The 15,424-nt window shown below is 40.5% G+C and overlaps 1 protein-coding gene across 5 annotated transcripts in view; it reads left to right on the plus strand.

The window, feature by feature from the left end:
* The window catches only part of ST8SIA1 (ST8 alpha-N-acetyl-neuraminide alpha-2,8-sialyltransferase 1), a 149,634-nt gene that overhangs the window by 120,553 nt on the left and 13,657 nt on the right, over positions 1–15,424 (plus strand). The gene's annotated exons all lie outside the window — the stretch shown is intronic.

The following is a 15,424-nucleotide window of genomic DNA, read 5'->3' on the forward strand; positions in this document are numbered from 1 at the left end:
CAGTGATTCTTTTTTAAATTTCTGATTTGAAAGAGTAAATAGTGAAAGCATAGTGATATTCAACATATGTGGAATATCAACATATGTGGTAGGTTAAAGCCGATTTACAGCTTTTTTTCGTCTTGGTTTCATCTTTTTTCCACAATAGCTGGTTTGTTGGAAGAGGAAACGGAAGCTTGCCAAAAGCTCATTCTGTTGAGACAGAACCAAATGGTACTTCTGAAAGATAAAGCAGGATGAAGAAAATCAAGCTGTCAGTATGTATAGTGCGGTTTAACAGAGCAGAGATTAATGTAGTTCTCATGGAGGACAAATTTCCCCAGAATAAATTAAGAGTAGAATTTGAATCCACACATTTTATTTTAGTAGCAATGAAAAAATAATAGCAATTTCAAGTGACTCTGAGAATAGAGGGAGAATTGGGTGGAAAAACGGATTAAACCGCTTCTATTTATCAATGAAGTCAATCCCTGGCATGTGGATTACACAGAGAAATTTCCTAGTGTACCAGCTAAGAAGACTTAGCAAAATTATCTCTTAAGCCTCGATTGATTCTTAGCTAATTTATACTTCACTAACAACAGCCAATAATCTTTAATCAGATGTGTAAATAGCAAGGCAGATGCTTAATATTTTTATGCCACTGAACTATCAGGATTTATATGAAGGAAAATGTGAGAGTGACTTGTTCCTTCATTGTATGTAATAACCTACTATTAACTACTGGATTTCTTGGTGAGTTATGGCTTATCTATGAATTCTCAAGGCTGATGTTAGAGGAATGTAAACAAGGAGCTTTTCAATACAAATTAAGATTTTAAGTTAGCTGGAAGCTTTACAAAATCTTGCTGTATATTGAGAAGTGGATAACTGGTCACCACTCTTCTTTTTTTTTTTTTTTGTGAGTTTGTGAGTAAGAATTGTGATCCTAGAATTTTGTTGTTTACCACCGTTAGTTTTCAAACACTACAAAGGATTTTTTTAGTGAGCTTTCTGTGTGGAAGGTAGGGGCTGCTGGTCTATCACATATATGTCATAAAATATAGCATGTTGTGAAATTTCAGAATGTTGTTGTAGAAGAAAATTAGGGCTTTTTTTCATGATTCAGGGCATCAAATCTGGAAGTGACTACTTGAATCTTGCAGGAATTCTCCCCAAGGAAACGAAATGCAGGAAGATGACAGGCAGGATATTTTGGGTGGGAGATTTTATGCATATGGAAGTTGTGAGCATGTGAATGCATATAGCAGTACGCTCAGAATAAATGTAAAAATAAAAAGCTGTTGACAATGAACAGATTGTGCTGTAAAGGATATTAGACAATACTCTGTCCCCTTCTGCTACAGTGGGGAATATTGTTGCAAGGCTCCCATTTTCTATCCTGCCTAGAGTCCTTCCTCCCTGAGATAACAGCTTGGGGCAGCCTGAGTGAGACTGGTGCTCTTCCCCTTCCTCAGCATTTAATGGCCTTCTCCTGTTTGTTTCCTGCAGACAGTATCTGAAGCATAAAGTTTACTCCCATTTTTGTATGTGAATCTGGCAGGAAAGCCAAGTGGCTTGGCTGGCTCAGCTCAGCACATCTGTATATGTGCTGTACCCATGCATAATCACAAACCTTTTATCAGTCTGGGAACTTGCAGTAGCAAGGTGTTCAGGGCTTTGCTTTTAATTCCCCCATAAGATCCAAGACTGGCTTTTGTAGGCATCACTAAGGCAACCACATTAGTTGTTCCTGGCCAGTGAAGTTACATCAACTAAAGACAGGTCCTCTGGCTCCCTCCCTGTGCTGTGGTAGACTCCCAGTTGTAGTCTGAGAGCGAGCCTGTGACAATGGCAAATTGTGGCTTGTTTCTCATTTCTGCTGCTCCACATGAATGTGCTTCTCTTCTCCGATGTGCGTTGGAGATATAGCTATACCAGTAAATAAATGAGGACAGGGACCAATTCATGGCTCCAATGCCAAGTAGCACAGAGAGCACAGAGTGGCCTACAAGGGCATTGACTGAGTCTCTGCAGCATATTTGTCTTGGAGAGAAGTAGCTGGAGCACTTGAAACAGAGCTAAAGGGTGAGCTAACAGCATTATGCTATGTGAGCAATCAGGAATCCAGTACTTTTACTTGATTTGGGGTCATTTTTAATTTAACAGAGACAACTAACCTCTCAGTACTATTATGGCACTATGTCCCCAGCAGTTATTAGGTATGACTATACAAAACTGTCATCCTGAAATAATATTTGCACAGGTTGCCAGTGTTCTTTTGGGTATACGAATTTTCAGAAGGTGGCTTAGGTGGTTAAGGTGGTAGTGTTGCTCTCAGTTTCATCTACATTTGGCTTTCAGTGTTTCAGCCTGTGTAGGTCTAAACCAAAGGGGCACTTAGTGGTACAGAGCTACACCAAACCAAAAGCATGCATCAGGTCTTATAAACTGAGACCACTGAATTTGAAGCCATTTTGTCTGGGGTCTGAGAACTGGAGTTTGAGTGTCCTGGACTGTAAAGGAGAAAAATCTAACAAAAGTGTTGGAAGAAAACTGATCTCTGCATCTGTGCTGAGCAAGTGTGAACAGTGAGTTTGCTCATAGCTTTTGAATTGCAAGCTACAGATGCCTTCTTAAGATTACCTGTTTTTTTTTTTTTTAATGGCAAGCATCATCTTAGTTTAGAGGCATGAGGACATTGGTGATAGCCGTGATTTCTTCTGCTTTTTTAGCAGCATCTGACAGTTGTAGTATTTGATTCTTTATTACAGGTATTATGGTGGTTACAGAATATCAGAAAACATTTCAGGGCTGCTGGAAGCTCCTATACAGCCTTCTGAAGTTGTCATTTCTTACAGTGAAGGATCCACTGCAGGATTTCCAACAAATTTTGCTCTGCAACTTCTCTGTTCCTCTTGCTGTTTCCCACTGGCATCTCAGCTCTGCAAAATGTCTGCAGTTTGCCTGTGTCCCAGCCACAGCAGAAACTGTAAACCCAGGCGATCCCTCCACTCCTTTGTTCCCATGCCTTTGTTCCACCTCTGTTGGGGAAATTTGTACAAGTTGCTACATCCAACGAAGTCGTACACGAACAATTGCAGCTAGATTTTGCTGAAACAGGTACTTCTGCTGGGCTGTCCCCAGAGACCTTGGTGGTTGGTATACTGAACTAGGTCAGACATCTGCCCTGCATATACCTCTAGCAGTACTTCACCACTTGAGGCTGCAGAGAATGGTACTGAGAAAAATAAATCGGAGAAATAGCTGGCATATATTGGGTGAACAATTTTTGTCAACTGTTTTTCTGGACAGAAATTCATTAGGCAAATTAGTATGCCCTCATGCAAATTGTTTATGCTTCTGATTCCATGCTCCTAGGTACATTGAGCAGAAAATGGAACTGGGTATGGCTGCTGAAACAGAGTACGTGAGACTTTTCTGTCAGAGCCTGTGTGTTCATACAGTGTGCTGTCATATTTTTTGCCACTGTATACTCCAGCACTGTTACTGCCGTCCCTCCTTTCTCCTGGTACATTAAACAAGCATGGCTTGGGAATGCAAATGATTATGCTGAATGAGTTGTCTCTATACTCTTGTGCATCCAGGTAAGGTCATTGTCTTTAGTTGTATGTTCACAGTGTGCTTCTTGAATACTGCAGTGTACTAGTGGTTTCTGAAATTTTAAATATCTGGTGTATGATATCATGAAGTGAGCATTTGATAAAAAAGTAGTGTAAATCCATGGATATCAATGGAGTTGTGTCAAGCATCAAAAAAGCATCTTAATATTTCTACTTAATTTTGAGATATTTTTCAAAATAGAGAAACATTTTAAAATGTAACATTCCTGAGGTTGTTCTTTTTAAAATAAGAAATGCAGGTTTGGAGGGAGGTGGAAGAAATGTTCTGATTTTTCCAACAAGCAGGACCAGTTTGAGAAGAACTTCTTGGTATTAGAAGCAAAGTGCTAGAATGCTGGAGCACGTAAGTTTCCTGACTCTGGTTTGGCAAGGCAAAACAGCACTGTGCACTGTGGCTTATTAGAGTAACAGCAATCAGGGAAGGGAAATTTGGCCTTGAGGCAAATTCAGATAAAAATATGTTGCTTGTTGAAAAGTATATTTGTTCTTCAAATCATTATCTGGATAAAGACAGCTTCAACAGTTGCTCCCAAGTGTTGCACATCACGATACAAGGTATTCTGGCATATTTCTGTAAAACAAAAGGCTAAATTCCATCAATTTTACTGTGTGATTAGCTGCTTTAGGAATATCTTACTGAGCTGCTAGGAATGTGAAGGTATAGCAGCCAGAGCAACTGATGGCTAAATGAAAACCTTTGGGGAATGTAACCATTTCTGCACCATTCCTCAAGGTAGGGTTTATGGACATGACTTTCTTTTGTCCCATGTGATTCATGACTAAGCTCAGGTTCTTCAGAGCCACTGGCAGATCTGACATTTACAACTGTCTTCAAACCTACAATAGGGCCTTATCTGAAAAGTGCTTTGACCTTATCAAATGGATGCCCTTAAGACATCCTGTTTCCATGTCACTGCTTTGTGGTGTGGATCCCTAGGTTCCTTCCTCCTCACTCCAATATACCCTTTGGCCTGGTTGCCCAGTTCAAGTCTAAAGGTTTTTCAGGTAATGTGTTACTGCTGCTTCATGTAGACAAACCGCTAATGGATAGCTTTTGTTCCTGTTTGATTATTCACTAATGATTTAAAATAATGGCTTAATCTATGTTCACATCTTTGGTGTTTTTTGTAATCGCATAAAGCATGTGGAAGTCATTTAGTATTAATGTGATTGTTAGAAGTCCTTGGATAGAATTTCTATTGTAATTCAATATTAATTGCTCTGAGCATTAAAGAAAAGGAGCTTATCTTTTGTGCTGCCTGAATCTGAAAGAAATCTCCTTAATTCTGTAGAAGACGGAACTTGTTTTCCTTAATCATTTGAACGTGAACGCCTGTAACAGCTGATGTTCTTTAGGTTTCAGGAAGACAGGTAAGCTCGATGGAGTACAAAAAAAGGAGTTTACAGCTTGATTTTTGTTTCACATACAGCACTTGTTGGGAAGGTACTTACCATCTCCTCTAAAACCCATACGGTGTCACTTCAATCTAGCTCCTGTCGTAGTAATATTTTGATACATCCTTGAAGGGAATTGGTGCGAAGACCTCAGTCAAACAAAGAAATGAAACTAGAGCTGGATGTATTTTTTACTGACCAAAACTTCCCGATAGTATAGTTTAAGTTGTCCCCAAGCAATTTACAAAATCAGGCTGAGCAGTTTCAGCTGAATGACATAGAGCTTGGTTCAGAAAACTGCCCAAGGCAGATATATTTTAAGTGAGAGGAAAATAGTCACCCCAGTCACTGAAGTTGTGTTAGGTCCAAGTTTGGTTTCCTTTCCAGTCTCTTATCTGGTAGGAGGTAGTCCTAACCATCAGGAAAAGGGTATGCAAGGTTTTCTTGTCTGGTATTTAAGAATATGAGAAGGTAGGACAACATCTGTATTGGTGTATTATGAAAAATAAGAGACGTAACACTTACAGATATGTGACACAGGAAGAACATGGACTGCATTTACAAAGCTGCTCCTATATAATGCAGTCTGAATGCCACTGATCCTTCTCTGACATTTGAAAACAAAACACTCTCCTCTACAAATGCAGAGAGGGCTGTAAAGTAGTCAAGGACAAGAACTGCCTTTCAAAAGTATTACTCTTCTCCTAGCAAACGAAATTAATTTCCTGCTACCTTAAAGGAAAAAAAAAAGTTTATTTTTTAATTTATTATTTGATTTTTTACTTCTTTTACACTGTATATCCTTTGAATTAAGTTAATGAGGAGAAGAAAATGAAGGAATTCTAGCACTTTCAAAAATATCAGAACAGTTGAAGAGATTAGCAAAAGCTCTAGCATATTTCAGCTATGTGTACTATGCTTCTTTTTGAGACTGTTCTAGTTATTGCAATTTAAATTGAGTACAGGCTGTACTACCAGACAAGGAGAAACCTTGTCAGTTTAATCATGTTGAGAAGGAATTTAAGCAGCATTCTTGGCATTAAACACCATGCATCTTAGAAAATATATCTGGATGATTACTCAAAATAGAGGACTCTTTAACATATCCCATACTGGAAGGACAGTGCTAGGATCTGTCAAGCCTTAAGAAAAGGTAAAATAAAGTTGACATCGCTAAATGGGAAAAAAAAAAAAAAAAAGAGGAGATTACTGGAAACACAGAAACATCCTACCAAAAGCTGAAGTTGTTTCCAAACAAAGGAAATGGAAATTATTATAATATGGCTGATTAAATATTAAATATACATATATGTATGTGTGTGGCAGGCAGAAAAACTTTTCAAAAGTAACTGACTAGAGGAGTTGCAAAAAATGCAAAATCCTCCTTGCAGCAACAGCATGAGCCAGAAAAGCAAAAAAAAACTACAAAACCCAACAACCCCATCCCCACCTGCCATAATATGTGTATGGTCAATTGATGATCAGGTAAAGAAGAACTGCTTAGAGAAGACACATCCATTGCAGAAAGGCAGTTTGCATTGCATTGTGCCCAGGTGGCCAAGAAGGCCAACAGCTTCCTGGCTTGTATCAGGAATAGTGTAGCAAGCAGAACCAGGGAGGTGATCGTCCCGCTGTGCTCTGCTTTGGTGAGACTGCATTTCGAGTAGTGTGTTCAGCTTTGGGCCCCTCAGTACAAGGACATTGAGGCCCTTGAACATGTCCAGAGAAGGGCTACAAAGCTGGTGAAGGGCCTGGAGCACAAGTCCTGTGAGGACCGGCTGAGGGAACTGGGGTTGTTTAGTCTGGAGAAGAGGAGGCTCAGGGGAGACCTTATTGCTCTCTACAGCTACCTGAAAGGGAGCTGGGGGTCGGCCTCTTCTCACAGGTAATTAGTGATAGGACTAGAGGGAATGGCCTCAAGTTGTACCAGGGGATGTGTAGGAGACATTTCTTCTCGGAAAGAACAGTCAGGCACTGGGACAGGTTGCCAGGGAGGTGGTGGAGTCACTGTCCCTGGGGGTATTCAAGGAAAGGTTGGACGTGGCACATAGGGACATGGTATAGTGGGTGCTATTGGTGGTGAGGGGATGGTTGGACCAGATGATCCTGGAAGTCTTTTGTAACCTTAATAATTCTGTGATTCAGTGCTTCTATGCTTCTAATTACATAAAAGTAAACAGCAGGACTGGACTCACCCATGAGTATTGAAGGAACAGTAGTGTGTTTCCTCTCTTAAAACTGCCTTGGTACGTGAAGATAAGTAGGTATCAAAGGAACACTGATGTTTAAAAATAGTTCAAATAGGTCTGTAAGCCTGATATTTGTACCAACCCAATTGGTACAGACTGTATTTTAAGATATTATTAGTGAACATATGGATAAATATACATGCTCTTGTGGAGAGTCAGCACTGTTGACTCCAAGGGAAATTATAGCATGTAAAACTTTTAGAGTTCTTGAATAGATCACCAAGTATTTGAATAAGGATTGTCTATAGCCGGTAGAAAAGTCTATTTGGATTTTCAAAAGGCTTTTGACAAAGGAATCAAGGCAATCATGTTGTAAGAAAGAATGTACTGGTAAAATAATTGGTTACAAGGATGAAGAGAAGAAAATATTAGGCAAGTACTTGGAAGTAAGATTCACTGGGCTTACTACACAGATAAACTACACCTGTATCAGAAAATCTTCGGAGCTAAAAATGCTTGGATGTGGACAGAGTTCAAATTTACTTGTCATATTCTTAGTCTTTCCCAGGTGTTCATGTATGAGTTGCAGAGTAAAGGGTAGGCGCTTTCAAAGATCTAGTGTGCAGCAAATCAACACATCTCAAACATCTGTTGAAAGCCTTGAGAAACATCTGCCAATGTTTCTAGGCAGAATTGAACAGCACTGGAATTGTGGAGAAATATTGCTGTAAATTGACATTAAATGAAAGTGAAGTATTTTTTTTTTTCAGAAGAGACATTTTGAAAGCTCACTGAAGCTGGTGCCTTCAAAGTCTAGTGGCACCTGCAGTCCTTGGACTGGCTTGAATACTCCTGGCTCATTTCTAGAGATTTCAATGATGGCATGGACTCTTGTGCCAAGATCTGGAAGGGTCCAGACAAGAGACGAGACAAAGACAAGATCTATTGTCCATTGGATTGTCAATGTGTGTTTCACTCTTTTTCCATCTTTTTTGCTTTGTGTCTGGCCTCCACTAACCTAACTGCTCCAGAGCAATTTCTCACCTCTTCTGCTTGTATTCAGGTGACTGCTAGTTCTCTGCTCAGTAGCAATGCTTATTGTCCCCGGGATGCCAGAACAGGTGAAGTTGCTTAGGGGAAGCAGCTAGTAAAGGAACTATTTTTGCAGGTTTTATAGTTTTGTAAATTTATTTTACCCTGTTTAAAATATTGTAGATTCATCCCATATTCTTGTGGCCTATGAACAACTAATTATCAGACTTTTAGTTGACAACATTCTTTAATACAGATCTTCACTCCAGCTGCAGGCAATGTGATATGACCTCAGGGACCACCAGTGATCCATATACTGTAGTTTACAAAACATTTCTTAGGTGATCATATTCATAAAAACAAAACAAAACAAACCCCACACACAAACAAACAAAATCCCCAACTATCCTAGCTACAATTGTGTCCTAATGTCTATCAAAGCATTTACTTCTTAAAATAATTTCTCTTCAATCTACACTTTTTGTTGCACAGGGCATTTTAAGAAGAAACATTTTAATTCGAATATTGTTGGTTTTCTATATTCAAATTTCTTTGGAAAGTGCTATAAGGGGTTGAAGAGAAGATATAGCTGAATGTCAGCTTCACTGACGTGCAAAAATTATTAATATGCTAAGGAGGTCATGATGTTGAAGGCTTAGTAAACAATCAAGTATACCTGCCAGAAAGTGTCCTCACTTATGAATTAGTCTTACATCACTGTAAACATAGACGTAAAAATATGTTTTATATTTGGGTTATAAAGCATTTAAGGCCAGAATGAACAGACAGGAAAGCTTAATGTTACTAACTTTGTTTTTGCTGCAATGCTATAGCAGTGATCTCTTGAGACTCAAGTCTGGACAGCATTGGGGTTAGAGACCTAAAAGTACAGGGGATTCTGCACTGTTCTTTTCCTGTTTGGTTGCTGTCCGTAGACAGAGTGGACTGTTTGAGAGACTGCATGTTAATAAAGAGTAAATTTTCTGAAGACCGTATTTTCAATATTTTTATGCGGTAATCCTAAGATGTCTGGAGCTGTATAAAGAGGAAACAAAAGTGATCAGGCCAAATTTATTATTCTAGAACTTAAGGGAAGGATAGCAGAAACGGCTTTGCTATAAGATTCGTGTTCTGTTAGAGTTCTGTTTTCCTTTAAAACCTGAGAAAATGTGTGATCTGATTACATTTCTTCTCAGTGGCTCACTCTGGCATGCAATCCAGTAAAACTGAATGCTAAAATATCAGGCTTAGTTCTATAACTTTTTTTCTGGTTGATTTCTTTGTTTCTCATTTCATTGGTTTTCTCATTCTCCAGAATTTCAGTTGTAAGTGCTGTGAAATATTCAGAAGATTTAGAAATACTAGGGAGCAATTTCATTTCTACAATGCAAGTAGTTTACAGTCATGCTGTTCTGCCTATCCTTTTATATTACTTCCACTTCTGTGTGATTATAGCAGCCACAATCTTCAAAGAGTCAAACTAAGATGAACAGCTCATCTTTTGAAAGCTAAGATTCAAACTGTCAGGCAACAGAATGGATTGATGTTTAGCTCTATTGGTTTTGGAAAGAGTAGCTATTAAAAGCACATTCTAATTTGAGTTGGCAGAATGAGGATCACACACAGTCCCAAAATACCAGTGAACACTGATTTTAATGTTTCATTGCTTTGGTGTATAGGATAGCTCCATGTTCATTGAAAAATAGTCAGCTTTCCCTTGGCACTATATATAGTATTCTCAGCATGACTGTGTAAAAGCAGTAATTGGTGGAGGCTTAGGAAAAAAAATACCACAACTTTAATTAATACAGAATCCAGTCCTATGAGCTTGCATCTTCAAAGGGATTAGAGTCTATATCTGCAATGTCTAACTGGACTTGGTGTGCATCAGATTATTCTGAAGGTCATCTGGTAAGGACAGCACGTCGTTAAAAAACAGCCTGTCTGAGAAAAATGTATTCTGCAATCACTGTTGGAAGAGCGTGTCTCCTTGCTTTGGGGATTTTGGAGCTGATGGTGGGAGTGAACGTAATCCCCGACCTGGAAAAAAGCCATTGAAAAGGTGTGCAGAAGGAAAATCAAGCTAATTTGTTTGATTTTAATCTTTGGGAGTGGAGATGAGAGCATAGCACAGGTTTGTCAGTGTTGGAAGCCTCTGTCCATATGAAAGAGGAGGCAGCATGGAGTCTTGGCAAGCTGTGTATAAAGGCTGAAGTAACATGAGTTCTGGGAGGAAGGAGCATCTTCACTGAGAGTCTGAGTGGAAGATTTTCTGGCTTTGGGTCTGTAAAGGGCAATCAGGTGTGGGAGGGAGGAGAGCAAAGGGAAAGGAAAAGATGGGAATAGCATCACCCCACCAGTGTGGTCAGTTCTCAGCTGGGTGACCATGCTGCTTGTGGAGGGACCCACAGTGAGAACAGGGGAGAGCTCCTTGTGCAGAGGCAATTGAAATGAAATTAGGCAACGTATAGGGATCTACCACCAGAATAAAAGCTCTTGGATTGATGAAGAATATTTGGCATCTCTGATTTTATTGATTTAATGATCAATCTTTATGATTGATCTTGTTACTTCATACCATTCCTAACCACTCTCAAGTGCATTGCATGCCTGATTTTTTTGTTGTTTTATTTGAAGCTCTGAGCATACTACCACTGGTTTTGCCACTGACTTAATGGGATTATACTGAATCTTAAGTAAGGTAGCTTTCCCTAGGCTAAGTAAACAAGGGTTTGTGTAGTTGGGGAATTTGGGATAAAATGAGAAATAGGGTGAGTTAATGGTACTTTAAGTGTTTTTTTCCGTCTTCCCGTGTGGACAAGTAAAATAGTCTACCTTGCATGTAATGCATGCCAAAAGTGCCTATGCGGAGAATGGGTGCGTGGAAACCAGTGTGCTGTTAATTCAGGCACAATCCATGGTTCAGTAACATTGGCTACAAGAGCCCTGAAGGGGTGAATAATCAAGAAGTGCATGATATGAATGAATGTGTAGGGCATTAAAAGGGGCACCACTATTTGAAAGCACAAAAGCACTCAGAACTGAGTGCAGTAAACTCTTGTATCACAGCAGTATGGGTTCAGATGTGTGCTTGCAAGCTGACTCGTGACACCAGCTGTAAGCATATTCTAACAGCTGCAGCAAATTGCTTAATCATTCCTGGCTAATGCTGACATCAAATTATCTAAATAATATTTGTAAGGTTATCCCTTGACATAGGGATAAATACACAAGTCTTTATGGGCCTTATGCTCAATTCCCCTGAGTTCTATTTATCTTAATTCTAAAATAATACACTATTTCTTTGGTGTTTGAGCTGCTGCTCCCTTCATAGCTCTTTATTTTTTTTTTTTTTTTGTAAATCAACTTGCAATTAATCCAGAATGCTGAACTTGTGACTTTGCAGATGCCAACACAGTAAGTGACTGAGATATCATCATAGGCATGAGACAGCGGCTCTCATGGGAGATGAAAAAGAAACTGAGATGTGAGAAAATGCTGCCGTTATTAGCTGCAAGTAGGTTAGCTCAATATCACTGCAGCAAGTTCTTTGCGGTTATGGAAGTCATGTCTTAGTACCAGAGAGCAGCCATGTCCCAAATATCTTCTAGAGGACATCAATAAGAACATTAAAAACAGACTAAGAACAAAACAAAACAAAACAAAACAGTTAATGCTCTTAAGTCTTTGATTGTATTGTCTTAACAATGCACTGTCTCTGGCAGTTTTCTCTTGGATGCATTGTTCTTTCTGAAAAAGCTAACCACATCTGAGGGAACCTTACAGCTCGTATAAAGGAATTTGTTTTTCTTATATCTATGCAGCTGTGCCTACATGTGCCTGTTGCAAGTTGTGCTTTTTAAGTTGATCTGTCATATGGACCTGACAACGAAAATGTGTTGCTGAGGCTTTCATGTGCTTGCTGGCCATTACTGCGTGTAGTGGAAGGGAAGCGCCCAGGCTGAGCAAGCTGTGATCTGCTTTCACCGCTGTTCACAGTCATTGTCACCTCTCTGGGCTGCCGTCAAGCTGCCGGGACACATTACTGCAAATTTCCGAACAGCTCTTGTCTTCTTCAGGTACTGCTCAGGGCTCAGGAGATTCCAGCTCCAGTTTTATCTAAATGCTGGCAACCTGCCATGCGTTTGTAGGAGCTTGACTGCAGAAGGTCAGAGGATGACTTTGAAAACAGTTTCACTGCTTCTTGCTCACAGCCAAGTTGTCGTCTGAGATGCACTCTTGCACAAGGAGCTGGATCATTTGACAGGTTTATTCTGAAGACCCATGAATGCAGAGGAACTGCACAGCTGCCACTGAGAATACTGAATGTTCAAAACATGTAAGATAGAGGCAAGCAGATATGGACTGGAAGTTGAACAGAGAAGCACCAAGGCAATGAAGAGGCTGGAGGACCTCTCCTATGAGAAGAGGCTGAGAGAGCTGGGACTATTCAATCTGGAGAAGAGGAGGCTCAGAGGGTTCTTATCAATGTGTGTAAATACCTGAAGGGAGGATGCAGTGAAGATGGAACCAAGCTTTTCTCAGTGGTGCCCACCACCAGGACAAGAGGCAATGGGCACAAACTGGAACACAGGAGGTTCCACCTAAACACCAGGCAGCCCTTCTGTGCTGTCTAGGTGAGGGAGCACAGGCACAGGCTGCCCAGAGAGGCTGTGGAGCCTTCCTTCCTGGAGATCTTCAAAAGCCACCTGGACGTGGTCCTGGGCAGCCTGCTTTGGGTGGCCTAGCTTGAGCAGGGGTTGGACCAGATGGCCTCCACAGGCCCTTTCCAACCTCAACCCACCTGTGATTCTATGAAACACTTAACTAGGAACCGGTGGCTCCTTACTCAAAGAAGGCCAGGCAAAAGTATTGGCACAAGGGAGGGTGTCTGTGTGCCCATCCGGATGTGAGGACTGTACCAGGATGGCAGCATTCATGCCAGGTCAAGCAGGAAGAAACCATATCGTCACATTCATGCATATGCCTGAGAGCTGATCAGATGCAGAGGAAAAGCCCTCCTGGTCTCTCTGTCCTCACTGTCTGCTGAGAAAGATGTGGTATTGTGCCCCAAAAGCCACTGCTGGAATGGGATTGCCTGCAGGACTCCCTGTCTGCATTGGTTATTAAAGGAAAATATGCTTGAGCTTCAAGTACAGTATCTTAAAAACTTCTCAATGTGTAGCATTTGTTCTTAGATTTCTCAGTCTCTAAGCAGCCTGTGAAAAGTCAGAAAGCTGGACAGAGCTCCTATTTTTACAAACAGGGAACAGAAAATCTCACTCGCTTCTGATACCTCCCCTCATGAGGAGTGCAAGATGGGCAGCAGCTTTTTGGCTGTTTTAGGCTATCAGACAAGCCATAATCAGCATGTTTTATGCTTCTGCATGGGCTCCTGGCCACCTGTATAATGTCCATCTGTTGAACTGGGCATGACGCCTGGCAACGTGGCAATCTAGATCACTTGCAAAAGGCACAGTTTTCCAGGAAGTTGTGTTCCTGAAGGACGGCCTGCAATTTTGCGACAAATGCCATCCCTCCTGCATGAAGTCCCCCCCTGTGCACCATTATCATAGCAGTGCCATTCACTTCTTGTTACTTCTAAGGCATATTGGGAAATTCATGTAGAATAAATGTGAATGTGTTGTGGCAATGATGGCAAATGAATATTCAGAGACAGCCCTGTCTTTCTATGACTGTATCTGAGCATTTTAAATGTATTCATCTTAGAGCTGCACAGTGCTTTTCTGTGAATAGTAAATTTGCTGAATAATGCAGCTGTAGAATAACCATATCTATTTGCCATCTGAAGTGAAAATTGTTAACCAGCTGTAAGTGGAAAAGGACATGATTAAATCCGACTTCCAGGACTGGCGGAGGGGCTGTCTCTTTTCCCCTGCACCAAGGAGAAAGGACCCCATTGCTTCAAGACAGTGGGAGTTGTGTGCTCAGGTTCCCTGTGTTGTGAAAGGAAGTTTGAACCTGCATCTCCCACCACCCAGTGGGCTCCCTGCATCATGGAGAGTGATACTCCTAAAACCTGCTACAGACCCTATTCTACCTTTTATAAACAACTAGAGAGTTATAAGGACAGGGTCTGAGTGTATAAGTGAATATTGAAAATATTAAGCTAGAGATTATTTTCCCCTTCGGTGACTGTGTGTCCTGATGAAAATGGAACAGCTTTGCTAGGATTGGCCCAACTCCTAGACCTGATGATCTGACAGGGTGTTCTGGGAACAGAGAATGGTAAAGCTGTTTGGGGGAATGCTTACTTAAAGGTCTGAGAGGGCCCATACAAGAAGGCAGAGCCAGACAATGAATTTTTGCTAGGGCACTTTGGTCTTGGCTGGCCTTCTACTTATCTTATCTCTTTCTACAGAAAAGAATGACAAATTCAATGTTATGAAATTATTATTTTTATTATTGTTATTATTATTTAATTTATTAGTATTATTTGCTTTGTATGTTCAGGTTGAATCAATTTCTTTGAAAGGGTTTTGTTAAGTTATCTGCTCCGCGCAGTAGGAGCTGGTCTATAGAGAAGAACACTTAGTAATGAAGACCCATGCAGATCTCAGAGGGTTTGCTTCAGAACATCTCTACTTTAATTCTACCTGAAGGAACTTGGGGCAAATCCGGAGACCAAATATTGCACTTTGAAAATGTCAACAAAAAATTTTTCACTTCCTATGAATATTTTGAGTTTGCTGCCAGAGCAGACTTCTAAGAACTTGACATGTTCATGAGACATTTCTATGCTGTGGAAACTGTATTTTTAGTTGGCAATTACATTCAGCTGTAATTTTATCTGGTGCTTGTTGTGGTCATCTGGCATCCTATTCAAGCTCGTGTATCATGACCTACTGGTGCTTTGAAGAGTACGTGGATTCTGGAGAGGAAACAGGTAATCAGGGGTGAATCATAGTGAATTTCTCATGCAGAGGTATTCTCCAGTGTAGCCCACACCTCAGAACAGCAAATGCTCTGATTACTTAACAAGTTTGTGCTTTAGGTATTGGATTCTACGTGTCACTCTGGTGACAATTCTGTCAGTTACTTCCAGTGGTGCTTATTCAGGGTACTTTAATATTTTACTGAAGGTGGTTTATTTAATGTCAAACATCAGTGAAGGCCTTGGTGTGTGTGTACAGCCTACAGTTTCCTGCCAGATGTCTTGTGCAT

Source organism: Anas acuta, chromosome 1, assembly GCF_963932015.1.
Source record: "Anas acuta chromosome 1, bAnaAcu1.1, whole genome shotgun sequence".
Taxonomy (NCBI): Eukaryota; Metazoa; Chordata; class Aves; order Anseriformes; family Anatidae; genus Anas; species Anas acuta.